Source organism: Elephas maximus, chromosome 15 (assembly GCF_024166365.1).
Source record: "Elephas maximus indicus isolate mEleMax1 chromosome 15, mEleMax1 primary haplotype, whole genome shotgun sequence".
Classification (NCBI taxonomy): domain Eukaryota; kingdom Metazoa; phylum Chordata; class Mammalia; order Proboscidea; family Elephantidae; genus Elephas; species Elephas maximus.
In genome coordinates this window covers 27,541,591-27,565,642 of record NC_064833.1, presented here as the reverse complement: position 1 = coordinate 27,565,642, position 24,052 = coordinate 27,541,591, and the positions used below count along the sequence as shown (strand labels likewise).

General features: G+C 36.4%; 1 long non-coding RNA gene across 1 annotated transcript in view; it reads right to left on the bottom strand.

Moving 5' to 3' along the window:
- Positions 1 to 23,300, bottom strand: part of LOC126058880 (uncharacterized) — a 62,108-nt gene extending 38,808 nt beyond the window's left edge. Inside the window, exon 1 of the long non-coding RNA XR_007513320.1 lies at positions 23,182 to 23,300. This is a non-coding gene — a long non-coding RNA (uncharacterized LOC126058880). The remainder of the gene's footprint in view (positions 1 to 23,181) is intronic.
- Between the last annotated feature and the right edge of the window lie 752 nt (positions 23,301 to 24,052).

Sequence of the window (24,052 nt, the reverse complement as noted above, 5' to 3'; positions counted from 1 at the left end):
AAACACACCAATAAAGAGACAGAGAGTCTCAGACTGGATAAAGAAACACGATCCGTCTATATGCTGCCTACAAGAGACACACCTTAGACTTAGAGACACAAACAAACTAAAACTCAAAGGATGGAAAGAAATATATCAAGCAAACAACAAGCAAAAAAGAAAAGGAGTAGCAATATTAATTTCTGACAAAATAGACTTTAAACTTAAATCCACCACAAAGGATAAAGAAGAACACTACATAATGATTAAAGGGACAATTGACCAGGAAGATATAACCATATTAAATATTCATGCACCCAACGACAGGGCTGCAAGATACATAAAACAAACTTTAACAGAACTGAAAAGTGAGATAGACACCTCCACAATTACAGTGGGAGACTTCAACACACCACTTTCGGAGAAGGATAGGACTTCCAGTAAAAAGCTCAATAGAGACACGGAAGACCTAATTGCTATAATCAACCAAATTGACCTCATAGACTTATACAGAACACTCCATCCAACTGCTGCAAAGTATACTTTTTGTTTCTAGCGCACATGGAACAGTCTCTAGAATAGACCACATATTAGGTCATAAAACAAACCTTTGCAGAATCCAAAACATCCACAAGGCCATAAAAGTGGAAATCAATAACAGAAAAATTAGGGAAAAGAAATCAAAGACTTGGAAACTGAACAATACCCTGCTCAAAAAAGACTGGGTTATAGAAGACATTAAGGAGGCAATAAAGAAATTCATAGAATGCAACAAGAATGAAAACACTTCCTATCAAAACCTCTGGGACACAGCAAAAGCAGGGCTCAGAGGCCAATTTATATCGATAAATACACACATACAAAAAGAAGAAAGAGCCAAAAGCAGAGAACTGTCCCGACAACTTGAACAAATAGAAAGTGAGCAACAAAAGAATCCATCAGGCACCAGAAGAAAACAAATAATAAAAATTAGAGCTGAACTAAATGAATTAGAGAACAGAAAAACAATTGAAAGAATTAACAAAGCCAAAAGCTGGTTCTTTGAAAAAATTAACAAAATTGATAAACCATTGGCCAGACTGACTAAAGAAATACAGGAAAGCAAACAAATAACCCAAATAAGAAACGAGAAGGGCCACATCACAACAGACCCAACTGAAATTAAAAGAATCATATCAGATTATTAGGAAAAAATGTACTCTAACAAATTTGCAAACCTAGAAGAAATGGATGAATTCCTGGAAAAACACTACCTACCTAAACTAACACAATCAGAAGTAGAACAACTAAATAATCCCATAACAAAAAAAGAGATTGAAACAGTAATCAAAAAACTCCCAAAGAAAAAAAAGCCCTGGCCCGGATGGCTTCACTGCAGAGTTCCACCAAACTTTCAGAGAAGAGTTAACACCACTACTACTAAAGGTATTTCAAAGCATAGAAAATGACGGAATACTTTTTTTCCATTCTATGAAGCCACCATTTCCCTGATACCAAAACCCGGTAAAGACACCACAAAAAAAGAAAATTACAGGCCTATATCCCTCATGAACGTAGATGCAAAAATCCTCAACAAAATTCTAGCCAATAGAATTCAACAACACATCCAAAAAATAATCCACCACGACCAAGTGGGATTTATACCAGGTATGCAAGGCTGGTTTAATATTAGAAAAACCGTTAATGTAATCCACCACATAAATAAAACAAAAGACAAAAACTACATGATCTTATCAATTGATGCAGAAAAGGCATTTGACAAAGTCCAACACCCATTCATGATAAAAACTCTCAGCAAAATAGGAATTGAAGGAAAATTCCTCAACATAATAAAGGGCATCTATACAAAGCCAACAGTTTTTTTTTTTTTTTTTTAATATACAAAGCCAACAGCCAACGTCACTCTAAATGGAGAGAGCCTGAAAGCATTTCCCTTGAGAACGGGAACCAGACAAGAATGCCCTTTATCACCGCTCTTATTCAACATTGTGCTAGAAGTCCTAGCCAGAGCCATTAGGCTATACAAAGAAATAAAGGGCATCTGAATTGGCAAGGAGGAAGTAAAATTATCTCTATTTGCAGATGACATGATCTTATACACAGAAAACCCTAAGGAATCCTCCAGAAAACTACTGAAACTAATAGAAGAGTTTGGCAGAGTCTCAGGTTATAAGATAAACATACAAAAATCACTTGGATTCCTCTACATCAACAAAAAGAAAACTGAAGAGGAAATAACCAAATCAATACCATTCACAGTAGTCCCCAAGAAGATAAAATACTTAGGAATAAATCTTACCAAAGATGTAAAAGACCTATACAAAGAAAACTACAAAGTGCTAGTGCAAGAAACTAAAAAGGACCTACTTAAGTGGAAAAACATACCTTGCTCATGGATAGGAGGACTTAACATAGTAAAAATGTCTGTTCTACCAAAAGCCATCTATACGTACAATGCACTTCTGATCCAAATTCCAATGACATTTTTTAATGTGATGGAGAAACAAATCACCAACTTCATATGGACGGGAAGGAAGCCCCGGACAAGTAAAGCATTAACTGAAAAAAAAGAAACTAAACAAGCAAGCTAGGAAGCAGAGCTGGGGAAAGAGTGATGCCAAGTCGCATGAAGTTCACCCAGGACCAAAAGCTCAAAAGAGGCAAGGACTTTCCTCTAGAGCCAACAGAGAAAGCCTTCCCCTAGAGTCAGCATCCTGAATGCAGACTTCTAGCCTCCTAAATGGTGAGAAAATAAATTTCTTTTTCTTAAAGCCACCCATTTGTGGTATTTCTGTTATAGCAGCACTAGAAAACTAAGACAAAAGGGATAGAGCAGAACATGTTCCTCTGTTATCTATTTCAAAATCAACGGAACTCGCCTACTATAAAAACATAGACCTTCAGAGTTAAGGCAATGTTTAAAGGCCATCCAGCCCTGTAACTCACACATAGACTATCCAAGGGCCCTGCAATATCTCCTAGAACATCACCAATCAAGGGGAGTTTAGCACTTCCAGGATCAACCTCTTCTTGCTATGGAAAGTTCTATTTGATTATTCTTTTTAAAGACTCCGAATTAGTCTCTCTGAAAGTTACCTTTTTGATTCTACTTTAAACTTTGGGGGGCAGATACCTAATGGTTATCTTTTCTTATCCACTGGACAGACCACCAAATGTTTTTAATTTGCTCTCTTCTATTTCTGAATTATTCTTTTTCTTGAACTGAATAATACCAATTTTGCCAGCAATCAATCCCTATTTCTCCCTGTTAAATATTATCTTGTTAGGTTTTAATCCGCTGTTTAACATATAGAAATATTTTTGAATCCTGTCATTGAACATACTTTTTCCTTTCTGCAAATTTGCAAAGACTGTTTTTATAATCTCATCTAATAAATCAATAAAGGAAAAAAAAAGAAACATGGCCATCGAGTGGATTCTGACTCGTAGGGGACCTATAGGACAGAGAACTGCCCCATACGGTTTCCAAGGAATGCCTGGTGGATTCAAACTGCCGACCTTTTGGTTAGCAGCTGTAGCTCTTAACCACTATGCCACCAGGGTTTCCAAATATAAATAAATCAATCAATAAATTTCCAAATATAACTAAATTAGTAGAATAAAGAAAAGGACATGGTGGATCCTTTTGCATACCTTTCAATACCTGCTTTGCAACTGAAATCAATTCAGCTTCCAGCTTGCTTTTAGGCCACTGGCATTTTTCCATCTTTTCATAAAAGGAATTAATATGGGATTTAAGAAATAGCTTGATAGAGTCTTGATGTACCATGGTTATTGTGCTTCACAGATCTACTTGACTAGCAATACTTCCAAAAGAGAAATGAGGCTATTTGGATACGCTTTGTCACTACTGCAGCACCTGGATACCCTTTGATCCTGAGACCAAATATAATTCTAAAACCTCTTACGAAAAAAAAAAAAAAAAAACAATATGAGATCCTACCCCCTTAAAGCTTAGTATAGATTTAAACATTTAAAATAAAGAAATATATGTTTAAATTCACAGTTGGATGTGTTTTGTGGTGGTGGAGATAGCAAACACTGGAAAAAATTCTGAGTTTGTGGCTAGCTAATTGACGAGAATGCAGATGACCCTTATCCTCTGAAAAATTCATTGAGTGGTGTGTCTCTTTAGAAAGCAGCCCTTTGCAGTCTGGGGCTTACTGATGCATAAAGATGTGCTCTAAATGCCAGGGTGGTAGGGCACTCACTGCAGTTGTCAGTGGAATGTCCTGTTAGTAACCCCTGTGGAAATCACAAAGCTTCTGAGCACACCGAGTCATGAAGGTCACCCTGCATAAATCTGTCTGCATTCATGAGTTACTACTGCTAACTGCCACCAAGCCAAGCTCAGCGTACACCTCATGCTGCTGAAATGACAGGCCTCATTGAATAAAATTCCAGCTACTGCATTCCCATTCCGTCTTATTTATCTTTAAAGCAGCACAGTATCTATCCAGAAACATGCACCTGAGCTTTTGCAGACCTGGAATGGCATTTGCTAAAGCTGCTAAGCTTTGAGAAAGGCATCTATTATTGGGGAGACCACATTTTAAAGGAAAATACTGGCTATAGCTTCTTCTTCCAGCATCACAACAAGACACAAGCCCCCACAGTACAACAAACTGACAGACACGCAGGGGTGTTCCACTGCTATTCATAAGGTTTTCACTGGCTAATGCTTTTCAGAAGTAGACTGCTGGGTCCTTCTTCCTAGTCTGTCTTAGTCTGGAAGTTCAGCTGAAACCTGTCCTCCATGGGTGATTCTGCTGGTATCTGAATACCGGTGGCATATGATCAGGAACTGATGGTGCTGAAGGAAGAAGTCCAAGCTGCTCTGAAGGCATTGGTGAAAAACAAGGCTCCACGGATTGATGGAATATCAATTGAGATGTTTCAACAAACAGATGCAGTGCTGGAGGTGCTCACTTGTCTATGCCAAGAAATATGAAAGACAGCTTCCTGGCCAACTGACTGGAAGAGATCCTTATTTATGCCTATTCCCAAGAAAGGTGATCCAACCGAATGTGGAAATTATAGAACAATATCATTAATATCACACACGAGCAAAATTCTGCTGAAGATCATTCAAAAACGGCTGCAGCAGTATATCGACAAGGAACTGCCAGAAATTCAGGCTGGTTTCAGAAGAGGACGTGGAACCAGGGATATCATTGCTGATGTCAGATGGATCCTGGGTGAAAGCAAAGAATACCAAAAGGATGTTTACCTGTGTTTTATTGATTATGCAAAGGCATTTGACTGTGTGGATCATAACAAACTATGGATAACACTGCGAAGAATGGGAATTCCAAAACACTTAATTGTGCTCATGAGGAACCTTTACATAGACCAAGAGGCAGTTGTTCAGACAGAACAAGGGAATACTGATTGGTTTCAAGTCAGGAAAGGTGTGCATCAGGGTTGTATTCTTTCACCATACCTATTTAATTTGTACGCTAAACAAATAACATGAGAAACTGGACTACATGAAGAATGGGGCATCAGGATTGGAGGAAGACTCATTAACAACATGCGTTATGTAGATGACACAACCTTGCTTGCTGAAAGTGAAGAGGGTTTGAAGCACTTACTAATGAAGATCAAAGACCACAGCCTTCAGTACGGATTACACCTCAGCATAAAGAAAACAAAAATCCTCACAACTGGACCAATAAGCAACATCATGATAAATGGAGAAAAGATTGAAGTTGTCAAGGATTTCACTTAACTTGGATCCACAATCAACAGCCATGGAAGCAGCAGTCAAGAAATCAAAAGATGCATTGCATTGGGCAAATCTGCTACAAACGACCTCTTCAAAGTGTCGAAGAGCAAAGATGTCAACCTGAAGACTAAGGTGCGCCTGACCCAAGCCATGGTATTTTCAATCGCATCATATGCATGTGAAAGCTGAACAATGAATAAGGGAGACCGAAGAGGAGTTGACGCCTTTGAATTGTGGTGTTGGCGAAGAATATTGAATATATGATGGACTGCCAAAAGAATGAACAAATCTGTCTTAGAAGAAGTACAACCAGAATGTCCCTTAGACGCAAGGATGGTGAGACTGCGTCTCACATACTTTGGACATGTGGTCAGGAGGGATGAGTCCCTGGAGAAGGACATCATTCTTGGCAGAGTACAGGGTCAGTGGAAAAGAGGAAGACCCTAAACGAGGTGGATTGACACAGTGGCTGCAACAATGAGCTCAAGCATAACAATGATTGTAAGGATGGTGCAGGACCGGGCAGTGTTTCGTCCTGTTGTGCATGTTGCTATGAGTCAGAACCAACTCGACGGCACCTAACAACAGCAACAACAACATAGCTTCTTCTATAGAGATATGACACAGTTATCACATTCTCAGTCTCTTAAAGCAATGACACATTGAACTAGCAAGGCAAAGAATTACAGTTCTTCTAAGAACTGACAACTGAAGATGATAATTTTCATATCAAATAATAATAGCGACAATATATCGACTCTGTGTATTCCTTCCATTTTCTTTTGATGCTTCTGGCCCCTTTTTTATTTTTTTCTTGCCCATAGAATCCTTCAATATTGCAACTCGAGGCTTGAATTTTTTCTTCAGTTCATTCAGCTTGAGAAATGCCAAGTGTGTCATCCCCTTTTGGTTTTCTAAGTCCAGGTCTTTGCACATTTCATTATAATACTTTTTACTTTGTCTTCTCGAGCTGCCCTTTGAAATCTTCTGTTCAGCTCATTTACTTCATTATATTTTGCATTCCCTTTAGTTACTCTACATTCGATAGCATGTTTCAGAGTCTCTTTGGATATTCATTTTAGTCTTTTTTTTTTTTTCTTTTTTTCTGTCTTCTTAATGACCTTTTGCTTTCCACATGTATAATATCTTGGTTGTTGTCCCACAGCTCATCTGGTTTTTGGTCATTAGTGTTTGATGAATCAAGTCTATTATTGAGATGGTCTCTAAATTCAGGTGGGATGTACTCAAGATCATACTTTGATTCTTGTGGACTTGTTTAAATTTTCTTCAGCTTCAACTTGAACTTGCATACGAGCAATTCATTGTCTCTTCTATAGTCAGCCACTGGCCTTATTTCAGCTAATGATATTTAGCTCCTCCATTGTCTATTTACACAGATGTACTTGAACCGATTTCTGAATATTCCATCTGGCGAGGTCCACATGCATAGTCGCTGTTTATGTTTTTGAAAAAGGTATTTGCAATGAGTAAATCATTGTTGTTGTTGTTAGGTACCATCGAACCAATTCTGACTCATAGCAATCTTATGTACAATAGAACGAAACATTTCCAAGTCTGGTGGTATCCTCACTATCGTTTTTATGTTTGATCCTATTGTTGCAGCCACTGTGTCAATCCATCTCATTGAGGGTACTATTCTTTTTTACTGACTCTCTACTTTACCAAGCATGATGTCCTTCTCCAGGGATTGGTCCCTCCAAAGTATATGAGATGAAGTCCCATCACCCTCGCCTCTAACGATCATTCTGGCTGCACTCCTTCCAAGACAGATTTGTTTGTTCTTCTGGTACTCCATGGCATATTCAATATCCTTTGCCAACACCATAATTCACAAGCATCAATTCTTCTTCTTTCTTCCTTATTTATTGCCCAGCTTTCACATGCATATGAGATGATTGAAAATACCAAGGCTTAGGTCAGGCATACCTTAGTTCTCAAGTGACATCTTTGCATTTTAACATTTCAAAGAGGCCTTTTGCAGCAGATTCACCAAATACAATACATCCTTCGATTTCTTGACTGCTGTTTCCACGGGTATTAATTATGGATCCAGGTAAAATGAAATTCTTGACAACTTCAGTATTTTCTCTGTTTGTCGTGATATTGCCTATTGGTCCAGTTGGGAGGATTTTTGTTTTCTGCACGTTAAGGTGTAACCCACATTAAAGCTGTATGTAGTCTTTGATCTTCATCAGTAAGTGCTTCAAGTCCTCTTCACTTTCAGCAAGCAAGGTGTGCCATTGGCATATCACAGGTTGTTAATGAGGCTTCCTCCACTCCTGATGCCACGTTCTTCTTCATATGGTTGAGCTTCTCGAATTATTCATTCAGCATAGAGATTGAATAGGTATGGTGAAAGGACACAACCCTGACGCACACCTTTCCTGACTTTAAACCTTGCAGTGCTCCTTTGTTCTGTTCAAACGACTGCCTCTTGACCTATGTACAGGTTCCTCATGAGCACAATTAAGTGTTCTGGAATTTCCATTCTTCACAATGTTATTCATAATTTGTTATGATCCGCAGAGTAGAATGCCTTTGCATAGTCAGTAAAATATAGATAAACTTTCTGGTATCCTCTGCTTCCAGCCAAGGTCCATCTAACATCAGGAAACATATCCTTGGCTCCATGTCCTATTCTCAATCCACCTTGAGTTTTTGGTACTTCCCTGTTGATGTACTGCTGCAACAGCTTTTGAATGATTTTCAGCATGATTTTACTTGCATGTGATATTAATGATATTGTTTGATAATTTAGCATTCTGTTGGATCACCTTTCTTTGGAGTGGGCACAAATATGGATCTCTTCCAGTCGGTTGATCAGGTAGCAGTCTTACAAATTTCTCGGCATAGATGAGTGAGCACCTCCAGTGCCACATCCATTCATTGAAACATCTCAATTGGTATTCCATCAATTGACAGAGCCTTGTTTTTTGCCAGTGCCTTCAATGAAGTTGGGCTTCTTCCTTCAGTAACATCAGATCATGATTATATGCTACTTCCTGAAATGGTTGGACTTTGATCAATTTTTTTTGGTTTACAGTCACTCTGTATTTCTTCCATCTTCTTTTGATGATTCCTGCATTATTCAATATTTCCCCTGTAGAATCCTTCAATACTGCAACTTGAAGCTTCAATATTTTCTTTAGTTCTTTCAGCTTGAGAAACCCCAAGCATGTTCTCTCCTATTGATGTTCTAACTCCAGGTCTTTTCACATTCCATTATAATACTTTACTCTGTCTTCTGAAGATGCCCTTTGAAATGTTCTTTTCAAGTTTTTTACTTTGTCATTTCTTCCACTTGCTTTAGTTACTCTACATTCAAGGAGAAGTTTCAGAGTCTCTTGTGACCTCCATTTTAGTCTTTTCTTTCATGTCTTTTTAATGACTCTTGCTTTCTTCATATACGATGCCCTTGATGTCATTCCACAACTGACTTGGTCTTTGGTCATTAGTTTTCAATGCGTCAAATTTATTACTGAGATAATCTGTATATTCAGGTGGGATATACTCAAGTTCATATTTTGGCTCTCATGGACTTGTTCTAATTTTCTTCAGTTTCAACTTGAATTTGCATATGAGCAATTGTTGGTCTGTCCTATAGTTGGCTCCTGGCCTTGCTCTGACTGATGATATTGAGATTTTTCATCCTCTCTTTCCACCCAAGGGTTTCCCCTCTCTTTCCACAGATGTAGTCAATTTGATTCCTTTATATTTCATCTGGCTTGATCCACATATGTAGATGCCATTTATCTTGTTGAAAAAGGGTATTTGCAATTAATAAATTCTTGGCCTTGCAAAATTCTATCATGCAATCTCTGGCATGGTTGCTATCACCAAGGCCATATTTTTCACCTATGGATCTTTCTTCTTTGTTTTCCACTTTCACATTCCAATCACCTGTAATCATCAATTATCTTGATTGTATGTTTGATCGGTTTCAGACTGTGGAAGTTGATAAAAATCTCCAATTTCTTCATCTTTGGCATTAGTAGTTCTTGAGCATTATCCTTCCTTATTACAACAATCTATGTTATAGATATATTATATCATATGAAATATATTGTTATCAAAAATCAGTTTCAGTATAGGGTTTTAATCCTAATGATTTCCAAATCCATGTCATGTTATAAGTCAACATCATGTAAATAGTTTAAATTTTATTTCTGAACAGTCCAGCCTGCAAATCCAATTCATAACATGAAGAAATACACAGATTAAAAAACAGGGAGTGAAAAAGTATCAGGGAAAGAAAACAAAGAAATGAAAGTCAAACAGGAAGAAAAAGTAATCTGTTGTGTAAATAATAAGTGCCCCTAAACAAGGAAATAAATGAACCGAACACTGTTCAAAGACATAATGAAAATAAAACCATTGATGGAAAAAGGACCTGAATCTGCAGATCAAAAGGATTTTATATTTTATAATGGTTAAGAAATGGGATTATGAGCTAGAGAGATTTGCATTAAGTACTGACTCATCTTTACTACGTGTGTGGTTTTGGGCAGGTTATTTAAATCCTCTAAGTTTCAGTTTCCTCATATGTAAACATAAGTTTGTGGTGAGGATCAAATGAGATCATGTTTATAGATGGCTTAGCAAAATTTGAGACATATTCTGGGAAAAACTGAAATAGAGGGAGTAATAAATATGAATAGTTTTAAAGGGAGGAAAAAACTAAATTAAATGAAGGTGGTATACTGAATATAACCTATGATACATGTTAAAGTGATCTACCAAAAGATGGAGATAATAGATATAACTCAGAAAATAAAATTCAACTTTCAGCTACTTTTACAAAAATTATCTAGGACTAAGTGACTTAGAAAATAAAAAGTAAATGCTGGACAACAATAAAATTTACAAACGGAAGCAAATAGAAAATAAGTATCAATTATGCACATTAGACAAATGAGTACCCAAGTAAGTTTCATTAAAATTAGTCATGTTTTACTAATGAATGTTGTAATGAAAATAATGCTATATCTTTCAGGAATACTAAATAATATAGAAATGAATAAAATAACATTGCAGCCTTCACATGTAAAGCAAACAATAGTCTGAGGGGAAATATATGTATTGTTGATAGTAACAAAAAGAGAAAGCTCAACTAACAACACTTTTTATATGCTCCATTAAATAATTCTGTGTTAAAGCAAAACGAAAACAGTCATTAAAAATAATACACATGTGTAACAAAATGGTTCTTAGAAATAGGAGTCAAATCTTAAATCCAAGAGCAAGTTTTTGGAAATACTAATTAAGTAAATGTACCACCACTGATCTATTCGGAAACAAAAAAAACAGAAAACCATATCGAAATGGTGATAAGCCATAATTATAAAGAAAAGGAAAATAATTATGAGTATACATTCTATAACTTTATGCTAGAACACTGAAAGTTTAGATGAAATAAATATTTCGTATGGAAAAAAGGTCACCAAATTTGATATGAGGTAGAAATTCCAAGTAGATCAATAAACAATTAAATAAATAAATAAAGGAACTGATCTAAATATACAACAAACTGAGATTTGATTAAATATACTTTTAAAATGATTAGGTGTAACACTATGCAGCCAAATAATGAAAAAAATCAAGTTACAAAGCAATATACGTAATAAAATTCCTTTTGTATGTACATGCAAAAGCTGGACAATGAATAAGGAAGACCAAAGAAGAATTGATGACTTTGAATTGTGATGTTGGCAAAGAATATTGAGTATACCATGGGCTGCCAAAAGAACAAACAAGCCTGTCTTGGAAGAAGTACAAGCAAAATACTCCTTAGAAGCAAGGATGGTGAGACTATGTCTTACATACTTTGGACATATTATCAGGAGGGATGAGTCCCTGGAGAAGGACATCATTCTTCATAAAACAGAGGGTCAGCAAAAAAGAGGAAGACCTTCAATAAGATGGATTGACACAGCGGCTACAAGAATGAGCTCAAGCATAGCAACAATTGTGAGGATGACACAGGACCGGGCATTGTTTCATTCTGTTGTGCATAGGGTCCCTATGAGTTGGAACCGACTTGACGGCACCTAACAACAACAACAGATACATATAGATATAGCTCCCCCACACTTCTGTCAGTTTGTCCTACTGTGAGGGCTTGCATGTTGCTGTGATGTTGGAAGCTATGTCACCCATATTCAAATACCAGCAGGGTCACCCATGGTGGACAAGTTTCAGCTGAGCTGACAGACTAAAAAGAAGGACTTGGTGATCTACTTCTGAAAAGAACTAGCCAGTGAAAACCTTACGAATAGAAGGGGAATGTTGTCTGATATTGTGCCAAAATTGAGCCCCTCAGGTTGCCAGGAATGACAACTTGAAAAGGAATGGCATTGCATTCATCCTCAAAAAGAACATTTCAAGATCTATCCTGAAGTACAACACTGTCAGTGATAGGATAACATCCATAGGCCTACAAGGAAGGCAAATTAATATGACCATTTTTCAAATTTAAGCACAAACCACTCAGGCTAAATATGAAGAAACTGAAGATTTTTACTAACTTCTGCAGTCTGAAATTGATGGAACACGCAATCAGGATGCGTTGATAATTACTGGTAATTGGAATGCAAAAGTTAGAAACAAAGAAAAAGGATCGGTAGTTGGAAAATACGGTCTTGGTAATAGAAATGATACAGGCAATTTCATAACAAAATTTTGCAAGACCAATGACTTCTTCATTGCAAATACCTTTTTTCAACAACATAAACAGCAACTATAAATGTGGACCTCATCGGATGGAATGCACAGGAATCACATCAACCACATCTGTGGAAAGAGACAAAGGAAAAGTTCAATATCATAGGTTGGAACAAGGCCAGGGGCCAACTGTGGAAGAGACCACCCAGTTTCCCATATGTAAGTTCAAGTTGAAACTGAAGAAAATTAGAACAAGTCCACAAAAGCCAAAGTATGACCTTGAATTTACAGTCCATCTTAAGAATAGATTTGATGTGTTGAACACTAATGACTGAAGACCATATAAGTTGTGAAATGACATCAAGGCCATCATACATGAAGAAAGCAAAAGGTCATTAAAAAGACAATAAAGACAAAAATGGATGTCAGAAGAGACTCTGAAACTTGCTCTGGAACATCCAGCAGCTAAAGTAAATGGAAGAAATGATGAAGTAAAAGAACTGAACAAAGGACTTCAAAGGGTGGCTCGAGAAGACAAAGTAAAGTATTATAATGACATGTGCACAAAGACCTGGAGATAGAAAGCCAAAAGGGAAGATTACACTCAGCATATCTCAGGCTGAAAGAACTGAAGAAAAAATTCAAGCCTCCAGTTGCAATATTGAAGGATTCTACAGGGAAAATATTAAATGGTGCAGGAAGCATCATAAGGAGATGGAAGGAATAAACAGAGTCACTATACTGAAAAGAATTGGTGGACATTCAACCATTTCAAGAGGTAGCATATGATCAGGAACTGATGGTACTGAAGGAGTAAGTCCAAGCTGCACTGAAGGCATTGGTGAAAAACAAGGCTCCTGGAATTAACAAAATACGAATTGAGACGTTTCAACAAATGGGTGCAGCACTGGAAGTGTTCACATGTCTATGCCAAAAAATTTGGAAGATAGCTACCCGGCCAACTGACTGGAAGAGAACCATATTTATGCTTATTCCCAAGGAAGGTGATCCAAATGAATGAGGAAATTATCAAACAATATGATTAATATCACACACAAGTAAAATTTTGCTGAAGACCACTCAAAAGTGGCCGCAGCAGCAAATTGACAGAGAACTGCCAGAATTTCAAGATTCCAAAGAGGATGTGGAACCAGGGATATTATTGCTAATGTCAGATGGATCCTGGCTGAAAGCAGAGAATACCAGAAAGATGTTTACTTGTGTTTTATTGACTACGCAAAGGCATTCGACTGTGTGGATCGTAACAAATTATGGATAACATTGCAAAGAATGGGAATTCCAGAACACTTAATCATGCTCATGAGGAACCTGTACATAGATCAAGAAGCAGTCATTTGAACAGAACAAGGGGATGGTTTAAAACCAGGAAAGGTGTCTGTCAGTGTTGTATCCTTTCACCATATATACTTTCAACCTGTAAGCTGAGCAAATATCAGAGAAGCTAGACTATATGAAGAAGAATACTGCATGAGGATGAGAGTAAGACTCATTAACAACCTGTGGTATGCAGATGACACAACCTCGCTTACTGAAAGTGAAGAGGACTTGAAGCACTTACTGATGATGATCAAAGACCACAGCCTTCAATATGGGTTACATGTCAACACGAAGAAAACAAAAATCCTGACAACTGGACCAATAAGCCACATCATGATAAATGGGGAAAAGATTGAAGTTGTCAAGGATTTCGTTTTACTTGAATCCACAGTCAACACCCATGGAAGCAGGAGTCAAGAAATCAAAGGATGCATTGTGTTGACCAATCTGCTGCAAACGACTTCTTTAAAGTGTTAAAAAGCAAAGACGTCACCTTGAAGACTAAGGTGTACCTGACCCAAACCATAATATTTTCAATCTCTCATATGCTTGTGAAAGCTGGACAGTGAATAAGGAAGACGGAAAAAGAATTGACGCCTTTAAATTGTGATGTTGGTGAAGAATAATGGATATACCATGGATTGCCAAAAGAATGAATAATCTGTCTTGGAAGAAGTACAGCCAGAAAGCTCCTTAGAAGCAAACAAGGCGAGGCTACGTTTCACATACTTCGGACTTGTTATTAGAAGGAACCAGCCTCTGGAGAAGAACATCATGCTTGGTAAAATAGAGGGTCAGCAAAAAAGAATAAGCTCTCAATGAGATGGATTGAGACAGTGGCTACAACAATGAGCTCAATCATAACAATGATTGTGAGGATGGGACAGGATCGGGCAGTGTTTCATTCTGTTGTACATAGGGTCACTTTGAGTTGGAGTGGGCCCAATGGCATCTAACAACAACAAGAACATAGAGATAGGGATATTCCTAAATTGATATCTCACATATAGACACACACAAAGAAGTCTTAAAATATAAGAATACAAGTGTTAATCTTTTCTCTAGGTGAGATTTCAGGTTATTTTTCTTTACGTAAATGTATCTACGATAACTTTTCTTGTTTGTATGTGTGTGTGCTTGGGTCTTATCTTCAAACATTTTTTAAATTAAGTAAAATGGGGTACATATTCTTTACTAGTCTCTACATAAAACACTAATTTCCATAATTATTATATTTGACATAAAATGAAAGACTTGCAGAAATGCAAACACCTTCATTACAACTGATCTGAATTTTAGATATAATTAAGAACCTATTTATCAGTGAACAAACATTTCTTAAAATATAAACAGAACTACAACTTTTAACTTTACTATTATTTATGATCACTATGTGTTGGAATCAACTTGACAACTACAGGTTTTTATTATTTATGCTCAAACTATTAGTCAATATTGTATTTGTAGCTAGACAGTATGTATATATGATTCCTCCCATGAGTTAGCTATTAAACTATGTTCTACCTATCTGGAAGAATTTTTTAGTTTTAAGCTCTGCAAAGGAAAAGAGTAAAGATACAGTTAAATATTTCTAGCCATCTTGTTGAAATATGTGATGTTACTGGTTACATAAAAATAACAACAACAAAACTCAATTATATATAAAAATAATACATGGTGCCATTAATAGATAATGCTAGAATTATAATTTAGAACAATATGACTTAAAGGATCCAGCGGTATAAATGAAAGACTGATGTTACCTACTTGTCATTCAGCAAGGAAAATGGTAAACAGTAGTTTATACCCAAGATCTGAGCAAAGAAGGTGAATGTTAATGCTGAGATTGCCAGTGGAGGTGGAGCAGAAGAGCTAAGGTCTAAAACAAGTCTCCATGCATTTCTTATTCCTAAGAAATGTGAAGCTATGTTCTTTCCACCTGTATCCTTTCAGTGTATGATATCTGTGGTTTGGAACTGATATACAAAATTATTCTGTGTCTAAGTCTATTCTACTTGATGATCAGTCAATTCAGATTTATATTTTTCTTACCATCTGCTTAATTAATTTGTAACTAAAATAGTGCACTTAACAGTAGAACACCAGAGGCAAACTATTCTAAAAGGACCTTTAAATTGCATCATATTAAAAAATCACATAATTTGTTATAAAGGGCCAAAAATTTTGACAGTATGATCTGCTAGACAGAATGTGGCAGCGCCAGTGCGCTCCAGCTTGGACTAGGTGAGCTGGGTGGAGTGGATGGAACAGAAGGATTTCAGTGATGCCAGCGTGTGCTCTCTGGTAAAGCAGGATTAAGAAGGACCACGATCGGGTATATATTTTGGCAGGTAATAGCTGCTGTAAAGAAATAACTCACAATTTTGCAAATATATGTTACATATCCCATTGCTTAAACCAAGCCATAGAAAGAAAAAAATTCACCTGGTACATAAAAGAAACTACAGCTAGAGGATGTTCAGTCTGAATCTTAAAGACCACAAGAAAAAGCCCTTTTCAGAGTTTAGAAATAGCATCTATAGATAATAAGAAAAAGGGTTAAGTAGTAGTTTTTGTGTGTGTGTGTTTTTAAACAGAGTTTTGAAATTGAGAACGGAAAGGAGAGACAAGAACTAGAGTGATTAATGGAAAGAAAGTAAACTAAATTAATCAAGATTATTTCCAATGTCATGAGCCTAGAGGATTAAATAATTCATTAAACATTTTTAATGACCACTTGCCATGTATTATGCATCTTACTAGGTGTAGGGAGTTGTTTCTATGAGTAGGATATAATCATTACCTTAGAAGAGCTCAATGCCTAACGAAAAAAACAAAGGTAAATACTAATTTAAAGGGATATAAAAATGCTTAAATCAAGACATGTGCAAACGTGGATGACAACACAGAGAAGGCAATGACTCTCCATGGGGGTTGGAAGGTGGCACAAGGAGTCAGCAAAAAAAAAAAAAGAAGAAGAAAAAGAAAATAGCAAGTGGTTAAGAGCTATGGCTGCTAACCAAAGAGGTCCTCAGTTGGAATCCACCAGCTGCCCCTTGGAAACCCTATGAGGGAGTTCTACTCTGTCCTATAAGGTCACTATGAGTTGGAATTGACTCAACAACAACGGGTTGTTTGTTTGTTTTATTGTCAGATAAAGAGAATATCCTAGTTTGGACAAAAGAAAAGAATGTTAGATAGATAGATTGATGAAAGAGAATGATTTCCTTGTAATGGAAACAAAGGACATCTAAGAAAAAACAATGGCTAAGAAGGCTGGAAAAGTGGTTTTCTACCAGATTACAAAAGATCTTCTATGCCATTAATTCATTCTGTACAGTATGGGAATCCTTGAAGACAGGAGTCATATCATCCAGTCTGCACTTCAGAAAGACAATTTGGCAGCTGTGTGTAATAAAAACCAGCTTTTGCAGCAGACCAGGTGATCAGTAATGAGGGACTGTAACTACAGCAATGGTGTTCAAGATGTTGATTTGACAAGATGTGCTAAATAGCTCATCTTAATAATCATTTATTCAGAACCAGACATTAGGTACCTGGAATTCAAAGACCGCTGTTATCAATGGTATTATGCAGGGTGGCAGTAATAAAAGCCGCTATTCATCAAGTGTTTGTGCACTGTGCTGAGCACAAAACTTAATCCTCACAACAACACTATATGATGAGAGTGAACATCTTTACTGCACAATGAGAAAACTAAGACTCAGGTTAACCAAGTTTGGTAGTTTTCCAAAGGTCACAGTCTAGGAACAGTCAGGATAGAAGTCTCCTCACCCTAAAGCCATTTTATTTTTTAGTTACTATACTACAATTTCATCGACCTCTAAATCTCACATACTAGTAAACATTCAAGACAAAATTAGGGTACCAAAAATAAACCAAACCAGTTGCAGTTGAGTCAATTCTGCCACCAGGATTCCATAAAATTAGGGTATAGGGAAACAAAACATAGAACATGTGATTTATTTTATTTTGCCAAGTAACTAATTAAAAACATATATACAAGAAAAACTACTATCTACCATAACCATAAGATTTTCATTAAAAATCATGTAGAGGGTCAGCAAAAAAGTATAAGACCTTAAATGGGATGGCTTGACACAATGACTGCAACAATGGGCTCAACCATACTAACGATTGTGAGAATGGCACAGGACCAGGCAAGGTTTCATTCTGTTATACATGAGCCAGAGTGAACTCGACTGCACCTAACAACAACCACAACCATCATTTCGTAAATGAAAGGAAATGTTAACACCAAATGTTTCGAATCACTGACATCCATTTAAAGTAAATCCATCTGGAATTGAAAAACGTGAAAAACTCAAAGTATTTATTTTATAAAAACTGATACACTCCACCATGCATACGTGCCAATCTACACGGTGGCATTTGTGAAATATTATATTGCCATCCATTGACTAGGATACACTTCTGCCTACGAGAATTTTTCATTCTAACGGAGATAGATGGAACATAAACAGGCAATTGCAATAAAATCTGACAGGTTAGCAGATTAAATAGAACTTCGCACACATAGCCCAATACAGGGTTTAAAAAAGATTTCCTGAAGGAGTTGGTTACCAAATTGGTACTTGAAAGAATGAGTAATAGCTAAACAAAGAAGGAAGATGGCCCTGGAGTTTTAAACATTGCGAGCATTCTTTACAAAAATACAGAGGTATAAAATAGCACTTTTACAAGTAACTATGAACAGTATAATTATACTACAAAGCAAAGTGTGAATCAAGGTCTGGTAAAAGGTGCAATTACAGATACACAGGCTCTGGTTTATAAAGGACTTTAAATGCCACGCTAAGGCATTTGATCTATTAGAAATGATAAGGAACTATCGAAAGCTTTTAAGTAAACAAATGAACAAAAATATTGATAAAAATTATAAAATATTACAAAATACTGGCACTTTATAGAATTGCCACTGTAATAGATATGGGTACAGTCTAGAATTGCTACCATAAAGATATTTTAGATCTCATTAAATTATTCGGAAATATAATTAAATTTCCTAATCCTTTTCCTTTATTACCTCCGTGTGGTGTGGATGAATCATGGAGGATAAGCACAATGGTGGAAAGAATGGTGGCTGGAAGTTGTAAATCTATTGTTTTAGCCAAAGTGGAATATGATGAGGGTAGGGGTTAATCCTTTAGTATTAATGCTAACCCATTGCCGTCGAGTCGATTCTGACTCATAGCGACTCTATAGGACAGAGTAGAACTGCCAGACAGAGTTTCCAAGGAGCGCCTGGCAGATTCGAACTGCTGACCTCTTGGTTAGCAGCCATAGCACTAACCAGTACACCACCAGGGTTTCCAAGACATAATAAGGCCCAAGAATTTATAGGTGGTGGATTAGGATTTAGACAAAAGCAACCTGACCCCACAGTTTCAGGTATTTTGGGGCCATTGAAGCACATATGTCCATTAGGAAGATGAATGAGACTTAGACTCAAAAAATAATTCACATCTTTATGATAAGTATATAAATCTTTTTTGAAATCATTAATTAAAGCTATGAAGTGGATAAGCTCTCTCTCAGATAGTGGGTGTAGAAAGAAAAGAGCAGTAGAAGAACAAGAAAATTTGAAGAAGTACTTTCTTCCAGGGATAGGCAAAGAGGAAAACCTCTGAGTGAGATAAAATAAATAAGTAAATAAATAAGGTGAGAGGCACAAAGATTAAAAAAGAGAGTAATGTCATAAAGCCAAAGAAGTCACTCAGATTTACTTATATAAGTGTTTCATTATGTAAATAGGTCACACTATCAATCATGTAGCAAATATTACTAGATATCTCCTATGTTTTTCCTATGTACCAAGCATGGTTCCTACTGGTGACTTTTTAAACAGCAGTTTGAGTGCTGTGGTGTAGAGCAGTACATGGGAGGGGTAGAATGAGAAATAGCAACAAGTAGAGTTTTATATATTTTGATACAGAGGTTAAGAGGAGAAATGACAGAGCTAGAAGAAAGGAGGATGTGGACTCAAGACTAGTGAGAACACAAGTTAAGTTTAGATAGTTAAGTTTGTTGTGTATATCTTCAGCAGGAAAATATAAGAATTCATCTTGGGAGAGCCGATAAGGGTGGGAGATTTAGTTATGGGTCCCAACAGCATATATGTAATAAATTAGGAGTAGATGATAAATCTAAGGGAGAAAGAAAGTCATAGTAGAAATGAGAGAGAGACTTGAAGAATTGAGAAATTATCAGTCTGTCATATCATTGCTAAGATCCTGTTGAAAATAGTTAAGGAGAAAGCTCTGTGAATAGATGACGGGGTGACAGTATTTTTTTGTTGTTGTTGTTAGTAATATTGCACATAGTATTTCAGAAAACTTTATTGATAATCATTAAGGAAAATTATTGTAATATTGTGTTTGTTGTTGGCTACCATCTAGTCAACTCTGACTCATGGTGACTCCAGGTATAACAGAACGAATTGTTGCCCAGGCATTCTCACAATCACCAACATGTCTGAGTCCATCATTGCAGCTATTGTGCCTAACCATCTCACCGAAGGTCTCCCACTCTTTTGTTGGCCTGGCCCTCGACTAAACATGATGTCCTCCTCTAGGGACTGATACTTTCTGATAACATGTCCAAAGCAAGTGAGTTGAACAATGCTCTGTTGTAATCCGTAAAGTTTTCTTTGGCTAATTTTCAGAAGTACATCAACAGGCCTTTCTTTCTAATATGTGTTAGTCTAAAGATCTGCAGAAACCTGTTCACCAAGGGTGTCTCTGCTGGTATTTGAAATACCAGTGACATAGCTTCCAGCATCATAGCGATGTGCAGGCCACCACAGTCTGACAAGCGGACAGATGATGGTGGATTGTAATAGTAGATTTACCTATACCCCATAAAAATATGCACCCTTCTGTTAGTTTGACTGATTTCCCATTTATGTTATTGATTCTTCAAGGTTTATCAACTTTATTAACTTGATAGATTGTGTAAAATACATATAAAAAGTGCTAAATATTTTACAGTGGGATTAAAGTAATTCACCTCAGTAAGAATAGAAGTTTAAGAATTTATACATGAAATATAATTATAAATTTACATCTGCAGGAGAGAAAGGGTACAAAACAGATATTATTTAAAGTTTTCCTATAACCAGAATTCTATGTATAAACCTTACACTAATAATTTTAAATGTTGAGGGTGGGGGGGAGACTCAGACATAAGAAATTAGTGATCCTATAAAAAGAGATAATATGTTTTATAAAGAAATGATATGTAATTACTTAATTAGAATTGTACTCAAAAGGCTGGCTATTTTGAGGCAGGTGGTTAAGATATAACATGGCTGCTTGACCTGGTCTATTATCTTCTTGGAAGTTAGGAGGGGGCCAACTTCTGGAAAAAAAATGTGAAATTGCTAAAAGAGTCTTTCGATCTACTACTTACACTTCCAGTTATGATTCATGATCATTCAGCACCAAAACCATTATGTATATAATTAGATGTGAGTCTAGGAACTTTGCTGTCTATGATGCAACAACTAAACTCTTGTGATTTTTACTCAATTTTATAATTATTGCACATGCAACATGGCTGTTCTGTCACATAAAAATGTTTTCCATTCATAGCCAAAACAAAAATATGAAAAGGATATTGCCAAGATATTTCAATTGCTGGACAAATGTCTTCAAACAAGGAAAAAAAAAAAAAAAAACAAGGAAGCAGGAGATAAAAATAACTGGCATATTATAGAACTGTAACTGTAATAGATATGGGTATAATCTGAAATTGTTACTGTAAAGATGTTTTGGATGTCACTAAATTATTCTAAAATATGTTTAGGTTTCCTAATTCTTCTTTATTTACTGCATTTAAAAAAATGTGTATAAATTTAAAAGAAAGGCATTTATATTCATGCATTTCAGTCATTAAGGGAATCCTTTTGACTGTATTTGAAATTTCAACTGTTTATTCAACCACCAAAATCTATTCCTTGTGCCAACAATATCTTCAAAATTTTATAGCATAAAGTAATTTCAAATTCTTCACAACTGAGTGTAACAATCTGCTGAATCTTGCCAAAAGATACCAAAATAAGCAGGATATTTTATTCCCTTGGCATTAAACCATGTACTGAAAATATTTTAATATGTTATATATATGCTAAAAAATGTATTCAAAAGCATGAATTCGAAATGTTACTTCGTAGTTATGTGTGAGACAAACATGGTGCTCCATTAGAGCATAAGATGTTATCAAGCAATTCATCTTTTAAATACATTTAGTAGTATATAATACAATAGTCCTCAATGTTCCTAATGACCATCACTGTAGCATTGAATATCACTAATATATCTTTCTCAATTATAACATAACTTTCAGCTCAATACATTTAGAAATTTTTACAAATTGAGGAAAAAATTTAGAACACAGCTACAAAAGTGATTCACACACAACTGTACTTCAACCTAATATACACTCGATTCTTGTTATTCACAATAGCTATATTCCACTGAGAACACTGAATTAGTGCGTACTGAGTGATTGCTTCTAGGGGAAATACAGGGTTAAGTTCCTGCAGCCTCTGGTCATAACATTTTCATCAACCGAACAATACATAACATTTGTTCACGTGTGTTTCTGTTAAAAGACACCGTATTTAATATGTATTGCTGAGTCATTAACATTGAAATCATGTTAATAACTCATGCCTGAACAAAGTTTTCCTAACACACTCAATTTCTCCAGAAGGCACAGCCTTCTTGCATTTAAGAACGCTACATAGTACTTTAAGGTAGACCTAATGGTGCGGTGGTTAAGAGCTCGGCTGCCAGCCAAAAGGTAGGCAGTTGGAATCCACCAGCCACCCCTTGGAAATCCTACAAGGCAGTTCTCCTCTGTCCTACAGGGTTGCTATGAGTTGGAATCGACTTCATAGCAGTGGGTTTGTTTTCGTTTACACAGTACTTTAGCACTGTGCTTGAGGGCCATTTTAAATAGTGGCATTACTGAAAAAAGGATAAAAAGTGTGAAAAAGTGGCACTTAAATAGACTGAAAGGAGGTGAAACAAGAAGGCAGACTCACCTTCAGTTTTAGCTGGGAAAGTGTACATCAGGCTACTCAGATTTTTCACCACTCTGTACGTGTCTATGAATGACCCCAAATACACCATGAACATTGACTTCGGGGATTACAAATACATTTTAGTGAGTGGGCAATTTTGCGAATATAGAATCCGCAAATAATAAGAATCAAGTGTAGAATAGCACCATTCCAGTTTTTTAAAAAGCTTTTAACATACATTAGCCTTACAATAAGTTTATGGGATAGATAATACAGGTACCCATGGCCTTGTTTTATAGATGGGGAAATTTAAAACCAAAGATTAATGACTTCTTTACAGTCCAAAACCAAAAACCAAACTCACTGCCATCAAGTTGATTCTGACTCGTAGTGACCCTGTAGGATAGAGTAGAACTGTCCCATAAGGCTTCCAAGGCTGTAATCTTTACAGAAGCAGACTGCCACATCTTTCTCCTTTCTCCCGTGGAGCAGCTGCTTGGTTTGAAACACTGACCTTTCAGTTAGCAACCAAGCACTTTAATCATTTTGCCACCAGGGCTCCTCCTCAAGGTCACACGACAAAAATAACACAGCAAGGATTTACAGGTCTCCTGACTTTTAATGTTGGCCTTTTTCCATCACATGACTCCAGAAACAAATATACCTCAGTCTACATTGGCGTAATCGTTACAGGAAAGCCCTTAAGCACTTCTTAAAATCGGCTGAGTTAATAAACAGTGTATTAGGAATGGAAATTTAAAATAAGAAAAAGGCTATTGTTACCTTACAACAAACTCTGGCAAGGTTTCTATGGTAATTTCTGTTGCCAATCTGACCACACTAAATTTTAATGCCTACCTGCAGACACAGATTATATATTAGCACAACATCATTATCTACTATAGTGTTTGTGTATATAACAATAAAAAACAATATGACTCAGCAGAGTAAGCAATGAGCTGGAAACTTCCCAGGCTCTATGAATTCTAATCTCTTGTGCCTAGGTGACTCCTGATACTAAAATATAAGACTTCAACTGGTTAATCCCACCTGTGGTTAAATTGAGTCCATTTAGCTCAAGGAAAGGCTATATTTGGGGTAATAATTTTATTTGAATGTTCTCCCTTCCCCTCTTATTCTCTAGACAACAACTAACCTACTGATGACCTAAGAATCCCCTGTTGAGAGACAATTAAAGTTAAAATTCCCTAACAGAAATGCTGATATAAATAAGG